The 9,518-nt window shown below is 36.5% G+C and overlaps 1 protein-coding gene across 1 annotated transcript in view; it reads right to left on the reverse strand.

Annotated features, from left to right (window-relative positions):
• Positions 1-9,518, reverse strand: part of Axdnd1 (axonemal dynein light chain domain containing 1) — a 145,506-nt gene that overhangs the window by 92,174 nt on the left and 43,814 nt on the right. The gene's annotated exons all lie outside the window — the stretch shown is intronic.

Consider the following 9,518-nt stretch of genomic DNA (forward strand, 5'->3'; position numbering starts at 1 on the left):
TTCTGCCAGAGCTTTGCAAGTCTGCTATCCCTTACTGACATCAAGTCAAAGCTGTTCTTGTACATGACAAAAGTTCCAACCAGCCATTTCCTCAGGGAGCCTTGCGATACAGTTAACCCATCGTTGCCCAGTTTTACCCCAAGAGGTGGTTTCCTCTCTCAGTGAGATTCCAGTGGGTACCAAAGGAAAGAGCAGAGCTCCCTAGTCCTTTGTGACTGGCCACTCTGGTGGCTGGTGGGAAAGGGTCTGAAACCTAAGAGACATATGTGACAGCATATGAGGACTGAGCCACATAGAGACTGAACCATTGTAGTGAATTGCACAGGACTGTCCATAATGTTCTGCCCCCCACAACTTAGATTTTAGATAACACTGGAAGCTCAAGAAGAGCTTCACAGCAGTACTCTGCCCATGGAAGTCCACAGAACTAATCCTTCCAGAGAAAACTCCATCAAAGAAGTGTCCTGTTCCGTATAACCTTGCCTGTGGTGAGCAGGAAGCTGCAAGTCACTCCAACCAACATGCGCCTCAAGCCCCTTTAACTGGCAGCCAGGCACAAAACGAGGCAGATGCAATGCCAGATGCCACTCCTAAGGGTTGCACAGCCCAAGAAAACACGGGCCAGAGTACAGAGTGGCAGAGTTAACAATACTCTCCTGGCCATAAGTAGTAGTTTTTCTTTAATACTGTTTCTGTAATTTATTCCTTATTTGCTACACTTTCCTTCTAATACTCAGATTATTTTACTCTTTATTTTCTACTTTTTATTTTTCTACTCCACTTTTTCCAAATTTTTACTGATTCACTTACATATATTTTATTTTCATCTTTGCCTTTGGTTGTGAGTAGGCACAAGGAGTAGCCATATGTGTGTATATGGTGCTAGGAATAGAACCCAGGGCTACTGAGCCACTGAACTGCCTCCCCAATCCTTCTGCTTTTCTTTTTTACCTTATGTTATTCATTCTGGCCTTGGCCCTCTGGATGACTGAGACTGCACACTTGTACCAGGATGTCTTTTTTTTTTTTTCCTGTCTTCACTTTCTACCTTTATTTTGCTTTCTTTCTTTTCAAACACTCTAATTTTTCTTTTTGTTTCTCTCCCCATATTGTCTTCTTCCTTAATTAACTAAATTTTTACTATCTTTTAAAACTTGAGTTTCTACTTTCATCAGCTCCTACCACTCCATAGTGGTTGTTGTTAAGGTCATGGACGTCATAGTACAGTACACAGTTTTTACCCTGATGCTGAGGTACAAATCCAACACAGATAAAACCTTACCCCAAGCACAACCCAACTCCACTCAAACTTTGGTCAGCATATTAATTCAAAGAACAGGGTACATAAAAATCCCTAGCTGATAACTAGGCCTCAAGTGGCCACAGCCTGGAGATAAAGGGAGTCTGCTCTTGGGCATCCACCAATAGAATAACTTCAGAGAGAAACAACACAAAGACTAAGTACACAGGAGCTCAGTGTAGGTCACTTATGCCTTTTAGGATGTATATTGTTGACAAGACTAGAGGAGTAATCATAGAGAATGTAACACATACAGTTCATGGTCTACAATACAATTTTCTGAGCCAAAAGAAGGACCCCACTTTGTGAAACCTACAGTAAAAGTGTGGCCAGTGCATATGTGTCAAAATATTTTTTAAGTACCAGGAAAAAAGTAACAAGGAAACCTTACTATGAAATCCACTTGGAAATACAGTGAGAACACTTTACAATAAACTCAGTCTCCAAGGACACTGTCAGAGAAGGCTGCTTCTTAAAAACCCACTCCTGTAAAAGTGGAGGATATATCCATCCCAAGAGATGTGCAAATCTCAACACAGAACACAAGAAACATGAAAAGAACACAATATGACACTTGCAAAATATAATACCTCCACACTAGCTGCATAGATAGACAAAATATCACATGAAGAATAGTCAAAAATGATCAAAGACTCAAAGATATAAATATACATTAGGATGAAAAAAGGAAGGCGACGCAGGATATGAAAGAATACATAGAGAATTAGATTCTGAAAAACAACCAAACAGAAGTCTGAAAATAGAAAGTCCAATAAACCAAATAAATAATTCAATGTAAAGCCTGACAAACAAGTTTTAACAAGCAGAAGAAAGAATCTGAGGATTTGAAGACAAAGTAAAAAAATACTACACTTAGACAACAATAAAGAAAAAACAAATTATGATAAAATGCAAGAACTCTGGATGCAATTTTAAAAACCAAATTTAATTACCTGTAGAATACCAAAAGGGCTCAGATCAAGATTAAATTAATAAAATTTATTCAGTGAAATAATAACATATAACTGCCCAAATCTTGAGAAAGATATGGACATTCAGGTAGGGGAAGCATCTAAAACTCCAAATAAACATTTTCAGAAAAAAAAAAAAAACCAAAACCCTCTCACATCCTATCATAGTTAAAATGTTAACACTATAGAGCAAAGAAATTACATTGAAAGCTACAAGAGAGAAACATCAACTCATTCATTTAGTCAAACCATCCAAATAACAGCCCTCAAAGTATGATATTTAATCAAAATACATTTCCCTATAATTGCTACATACTGATTCTCCCTTTCTGAACATGCACTGTGCTGTAGAATTTTCAGATAGGATGATCCTGATACTCAAGTTTTCCAAAAGTAATGAAATATTTGACTTTATTTTTAAAAGATATAAAAGGGTTGGACTTAAAGAAGCAACAGTTGAGCAGGGTGGTCAGGAGCTACTACAGACATAATTAGCACTACAAACTATCAGAGTGTTCAAGGTCCTTAACAAGATTTTTCCTGGAGAACTTCTGGTTACCTCCATAAAAATCAATGTTCAAGTAATTAGAAGGTGGAGGGAAGGATGTGGGGAAAGAAAAAGACAGAATGAACATTGCAAAGAATTATTCAGACATGACATAATCAAGAAAAGAAGATTCTTAGGGACTCACTTATTTTCATAGAACTCCTGCCATTTGATAAGGCCATTCTTAACAATCTGCAATTTCTCCCTAGTTCCCTCTTCAGTCTGTTCCACATCCTGTTTAAATTTGTTCATTAGGTTTTGCCATTTGTGTGTTAATTTCTCCAACAGTGCAAGGTCTGCAGTGTCCTAAAATGCATAAAATTAACTTGTTTATTTATATAGCAAGTATTTTTTTAACATATACATGAAAGTATGAGTGATAATATAAAACTAGAGAAATACATAGTAAATAAATCTTGAAAGAAAGAAAACATTTCTCTTTTAAGACATCAGTGACATGATTTCTTAAAAAAGTTTGGTGATAGGTTTTCAATGGTACATAAAGTATTAGCACAGTATCAGGGACAAGATTGCTTTTCCTGTTGACGTGAACCTAATTTTTCTGTAGGACTTTCACAGGGGCAAGTACAGTTCACTGGGAAGAACAGGAATTATGAAATGAGACAGAACCAAATGAATCCTACAGATTCACTGGCTATATAACTTTTAGTAAAATTTACTTTATTTGAAGTTAATTTTTCATCACTCTTAAAAGAAAATCACCATAATTTTCTTTTCCTTTTTTTTTTTTTTTTTTTTTTTTTTTTATTTCGTCTTTCTGAGACAGAGTCTCACTTTGTAGTTCAGGCTGGCCTTAAGCTTACTTTGTAGCCCAGGCTGGCCTCTAACTCGCCAATGATGCTCCTGTCTCAGCCTTCCTAGTGCTAGGATTACAGATGTGCGCCACCATGCCTGGCACACCAGCGCATTTCTTAAAGAATTGTTTTAAGAGTTAAATGAAAATGATTGATGTAAATGGTTTGACTGAGTAGAAACACACTATGCCAGCTCTTTTTCTCTCTCCTGTACTCATTTAATTTCTCATAAAATAACACAGAATACATCAATGATACAACTACTTCGATAAATATAGCTATTTACTTTTATTTTAGTGTATGAATAAGCAGAACTATGAATAACTTTGTAGTATTATAAAACTTAAATTGCTTTAATTTACAATAGAAGAACAATATACAAAATTAAGAAGCATTATTCTTTTTTTTTTTTTTTTTTTTTTTGGCGGAACCGGGGATTGAACTCAGGCCCTTGTGCTTGCCAGGGAAGCGCTCATTCTACTGAGACATCTCCCTGGCCCTCACTTTTCTTAAATTTTTTTCATTCAGGCCATGATAAAGCACAAACACAAAACTATATTTAAAAATTTATAAATTTATAAAATCAAATCCTTATTGTCTCAACCCTCAATAGTTAGAGTCTTTTCTCTCATAACTTATGTGGGTTGTGCCTTACCTTGTTTGACAGCAATGTGATGAAATGTTTAGTATATCTATTCCAGCTTTTTTCATTGAGGTAGAGCCTTTTAGCCAATATGACTCCATTTTTTTCTATTACCTGTAAAAATCATGTACTGGAATCAGGAACCAAAAACATTAACAAACCACTATAATTTATTACAGTTGTTTCAAAATCAAGTTTTCATTGAGTAATTATCTCAAATCAAAACTTCTTATTTAAATCATTAACTAATTTGAATCACAAATTCACACTTTCTCTAACAAGGGGAACCAAACTAGTTCATTGAGTACAAAGCAGATGTTCTAAACACTTTGATCTCAAGACACCTGTTATGGTTTGTGTCTAGTTGAACCCCCAAAGACTCATGCAGTTATGGGGTAAACTTACAGAGTTTGTGATTAATTCATGATCCAGTGCTGGGATTGTGGGTGGGAGTGCTACACCCAGCCTAGGGCAGCCTGAATGCAATGTAAGGGAGACAGACTTGCTCCCTATTGTCTTTGTTGCCACTACTCCTCCCTTTTGCTCTTGCTGTTTTGCTCTTTTCCGCTGCCATGAACTGCTGCCCTCTATCATGTGCCAGTCTGCCTTGGAGCCAGCTAAGTATAGACTGAATCATCCACAAACTGTGAACTAAATAAACCTTTCCTTCCTTAATTTTGGTTCTCCTTAATTTTGTCCCAGCAAGGAGAGACAACACCTTAACACTCTTAAAAACTACTAAGGACTTTAAAGAGCTCTGTCTGTCTGTGTATCTGTCTGTCTGTGTGTCTGTGTGTCTGTGTCTCTCACTCTCTCTGTCTGTCTGTCTGTCTGTCTGTCTGTCTCTCTCTCTCTCTCTCTCTCTTTCCTGGTACTGGGAGTCAAATTCAGGACCTTATGCCTGCCAGTCATGTGCTGTGCCACTGACCTATATCTCTAGTTATATAGATTATATCCAATGATATTTGGTGCACTAAAAAACAAAACTAAAATTATTTAAAATGCCTCTTTGGTAACTCATTTAACATATTAATAAACTCATTATGTTAACATAAATAGTACCTTATGGAAATATAATATTTTTCAAAAAGTGGTAGAGTACCATCTTCTACATTTTTACAAAGATCTTTAATGTCCTTTAAAAGAATAGAGCTGGATTTATGGGAGGGCGAGGAAATTGGGGGAAAAAAAAGAATGAAGGTATATCATATACAGGTACAAATTTCCTATGATGAATGTGATCATTATGCATACCTAAAATCTACCAATAAACTTAATTAATTAAAAAAAGCTTGGTTCTCTTCTTTGCTTCTATATTCAGTCTGTTCCAATATTCTATGTCATATAACTTCTAGAAATATCTGCTGCATGCTCATGAGTGAACAAGAGTGAATATGAAGTAATAAATAAGTCCCTTCTCTCTAGTGGGGATGTCTCTAACATGTGCGCATGATGCTCTAGGTTTCTAATAATTACTTTTGCCAAGTAAATGATATGTTATGTATGTTAGCTTACATACATAGAGTATGTTAGCTTTCTCTCTAGCTTTGGGCATCTTTACACATTGATAGGGATACTTTCTACATTTCATTAAAAAGCTACTACACAGAGTAGGGTTCAATACAGAACTCTAATGCAGGTGTGTTATGCAGGCTACTCCACAAAGACCCTGTGACCTGCCACCACTACACTAAGAAACCAGTCAAATTGGAACATTTTGTAAACTATGTGGGTCATAATTCACTTTTAATCTAATTGGTACAAGGTCTCACTATGCAACTCAGACTCGTAGTGATCCTCCTGTCTCAGCCTACCTAGCACTGGGATTACAGGCATGTGCCACTGTGCCCAGTTTTGGTGGCTGGCACAGCGTGCCCAGGTTCTAGGGCTGGCACAGCATGTGGTACCAGGGAATTGAGCCCAGGTCCTTGTGCTTGCCAGGCAGGCACTTAGACTGCAGAGCTATCTCTCCAGCCCATAATTTACTTTTAATACCTATAAATTCCAGACATCTAAATAAACAACCAACAGCTAATCATTTTAGAAATACAGAAATCTGTGGGATTTTGCTGGTAGTTCTTGAAAGCCACTGCATTCCAGACGGCCATATTTCACACCTGTGTACCAACGTAAAAGACGTACTGTGTGACAGCCAATGATCCGAATATGTTTATATTAAATAAAACCTAGAAATATTGGGGGCCAGTGAGCTGGCTCAGTGGAATAAGTGCTTCCCTGGCAAGCACAAGGGCCTGAGTTCAATCCCTGGTTCCGCAAAAAAAAAAAAACAAAAAAAAAAAACAACTAGAAATATCTTTTTGCTTATTAGTAGTATCAATTAAGTTGAAATTTTTAACAAGCTCCCAGACACCACTAACAAAAAGAGTACTTTTCTGTGCTTTATAGGTTTGAGTGGGAGAAAAAAGAGCCTTTAGTTGTGATATAGGTAGGTACTCAAAAGAAAAAAAAGGAAAACAAAGAATTTTTACCTTCCACTATTTAGGCTCACAAGAGCTACACTATCCATTAATAATTAAATGCCTTCCTTTTTTTTCCAATTTTTGTCTACATTATTAAAAATTATACAATGAATCTTCAGCTAATGAAGTCTGAGTTATGAGTTCAGGTGAACCAACCTTTAGGGCCAATTCGTATGTGGCTGAGCTCCAGATATCTCTTTCTTCCATTAACTGTTTAATATCAGCCTCCAGCCTTCCTCTTTGTAATGTATATAAGTCATGGTATTCTTCTACAATTCTGAAAGAAAAATTAAGAAACAGCTACATAGACAAATTCTTTTTTAAATTTTGTTACAAAACAGGCAATTTATTGCTTTAATTTCTGGTATAACTGCTGGATTTATTGAAAACATACATAGTAAAATATAAGAAAAAGTATTCACATTTTATTTTTAAATCTTATAAAATCATACAAAAGTAAAAAAAATCCAGTGTTATATTCCCTGCTCTAAATACTTTTCATCTTCCTCTTTTATTTTATTTTATTTATTTTGGCGGAACTGGGAATTGAACTCAGGCCCTTGCACTTGCCAGGGAAGTGTTTATTCTACTGAGCCATCTCCCCAGCCCCCTTACTCTTTTATTGACTAGAATTTTCCACTATATCTAGTGAAAATTTAGGAATACAAAAAAAATCAAAAATAAGGGCCAGCCAGATCAGAGGACTAAAGTGCCTGCATAGGCAGGCACAGTGACCAGGGTTTGATCCCCAGCATGCCGTACTGGATCCACCCCCAACGTGCACCGAGACTGAGACCGAGACCGAGACCGAGACCGAGACCGAGACCGAGACCGAGACCGAGATTGAGACTGAGACTGAGACTGAGACTGGGCAAGGTGGTGCATGCCTGTAATCCCAGCACTTGGGAGGCTGAAAACAGGAGGACCACTATGAGTCCAATCTGTATAGTGAGACCCTACAGATCCTGTGCTAAATAGAGAAAAAGAGAGAGACAGAGAGACAGAGAGAGAGACAAAGAGCAGCTATTTTTTAATTAAGCTTCTTTGTTGATAGACAGGATTTTTCATCAAAGGCATGAAGTCCAACAATCATGAGTTACCAATTTTTTAAATTATATACAATTGGTACAAGATTTTTTAAAAAAATTTCTCATAGCTATCCAAAGACTTAAGCATAATTAAGCACTTTTTTTTAACTTCTTTTTAAACTATTCTTCATGTCTACCACAGCGTATCTTTCCCTTCTAATTTACACTGAAGCTTCTCTTAGAACTAAAAGCCTTTCTGATATTAAATTGAAACACAGAATTGGTAAAGTGACAAGTAGTATTTCACAAATCTTTTGGAACACTTCCTCCTAAGGCATGTTAATACTGCTACAAGATTTCAGGGCCAGGGCTGGAGATATCGCTCAACAACATAAGCGCCTTGATCCTCAGTACCACAGGGGGGAAGAAAGGGATTTCAGGGCCAGATACACAGATTTCTGTTCTTAGTGGAAACCAATAACCACCATCTTAGTTCTTAAAGCTTCCTCTATCTGTAAGTTTCTATTGGTCCCATTGAGAAGAAATCTTTAAGATTTGTATACTTTACTATCTGAAAATTAGATATCGATTTTTAAAAGGAAATTAATAAACCTATTTATAACAACAAGAGCAAAATTTCAGAAACAACCTCAATGTCCAACAATAAGGGCAAAATTGGCTAGATAAAATAGGACCAAACTGGTAACACTGCAACTAGTTAGAGACCATGGTCTTGATATTTTAGTGTATAGGGAAAAAAATTCACATAATATAAAATATGTAATATAAAATGAAAAAAAATCTAAGTGATAAAATGTTATATACTATTTGATTTCATTTTATTAGAAATATATAGGAAATATATCAAAATAATAATAGAAGTTAACTCCAGATAAAGACCCATGGATGTTCCTTATTTCCTATTTATATGTTTCCAAATTTTCTAAGTTTTCAAAAAAATAGTTATTATGAGAAAATAATTAGAGCCCAGCCTAACCAACTTAGAAATTGAGTGAAGGCCTCCCTGTCTCAAATGGAAAATAAAAGAACGTCTGGGGAGGTAACTCACTGTAAAGGCCTTGGATCAATCCCCCACACCACCACCAGCACAAACACCACCACCACCACCACCAGCACCACCACTACCAGCACCAGCACCACCAGTACCACCAGCACAAAAATAAATAAATAAAAGAGTCCTACTCTAGAACTAACAAACTCTGGTTTGGAGAAATATATATTTACTTTTCTTGTAATGGACATGAACTCAAAGAGTTCCAGATTTTTCATTTTTTATGTGTGTGTGTGTGTGTGTGTGTGTGTGTGTGTTAATGAGGACTGAACCCAAGGTCTTTGCGCTAAACTATATCTCAGATCTTTTTATTTTATTTTACATTTTTCTTAAATTTTGAGACAGGGTCTTGCTAAATTGCTATTTACCCAGTCTGAACCCAAAATCTTCTTGCCTTAACCTCCCAGAGTGCTGGGATTAAAGGCATACAATACCACACCTAGCTTCATTATTTTTGTTTTGTTTTGTTTTAATTCATTCAACAGCTATCTTCTTAGTGTACACACTGTGATGGGTACTATTCAAAACAAAACAAATATTTGCCCTTAAGGGTGTGACAATGTTGTAGGCAGCCAAGTTAGATAGAAATATTATAGGCAGTTAGACAGGGTCAGGCCCTCAAGGAGACAAGATAGAAGACAAGGTGACTTTGCAACTTGGAA

The sequence above is a fragment of the Octodon degus genome, unplaced genomic scaffold (genome assembly GCF_000260255.1).
Source record: "Octodon degus isolate 3935 unplaced genomic scaffold, OctDeg1.0 scaffold00176, whole genome shotgun sequence".
Classification (NCBI taxonomy): domain Eukaryota; kingdom Metazoa; phylum Chordata; class Mammalia; order Rodentia; family Octodontidae; genus Octodon; species Octodon degus.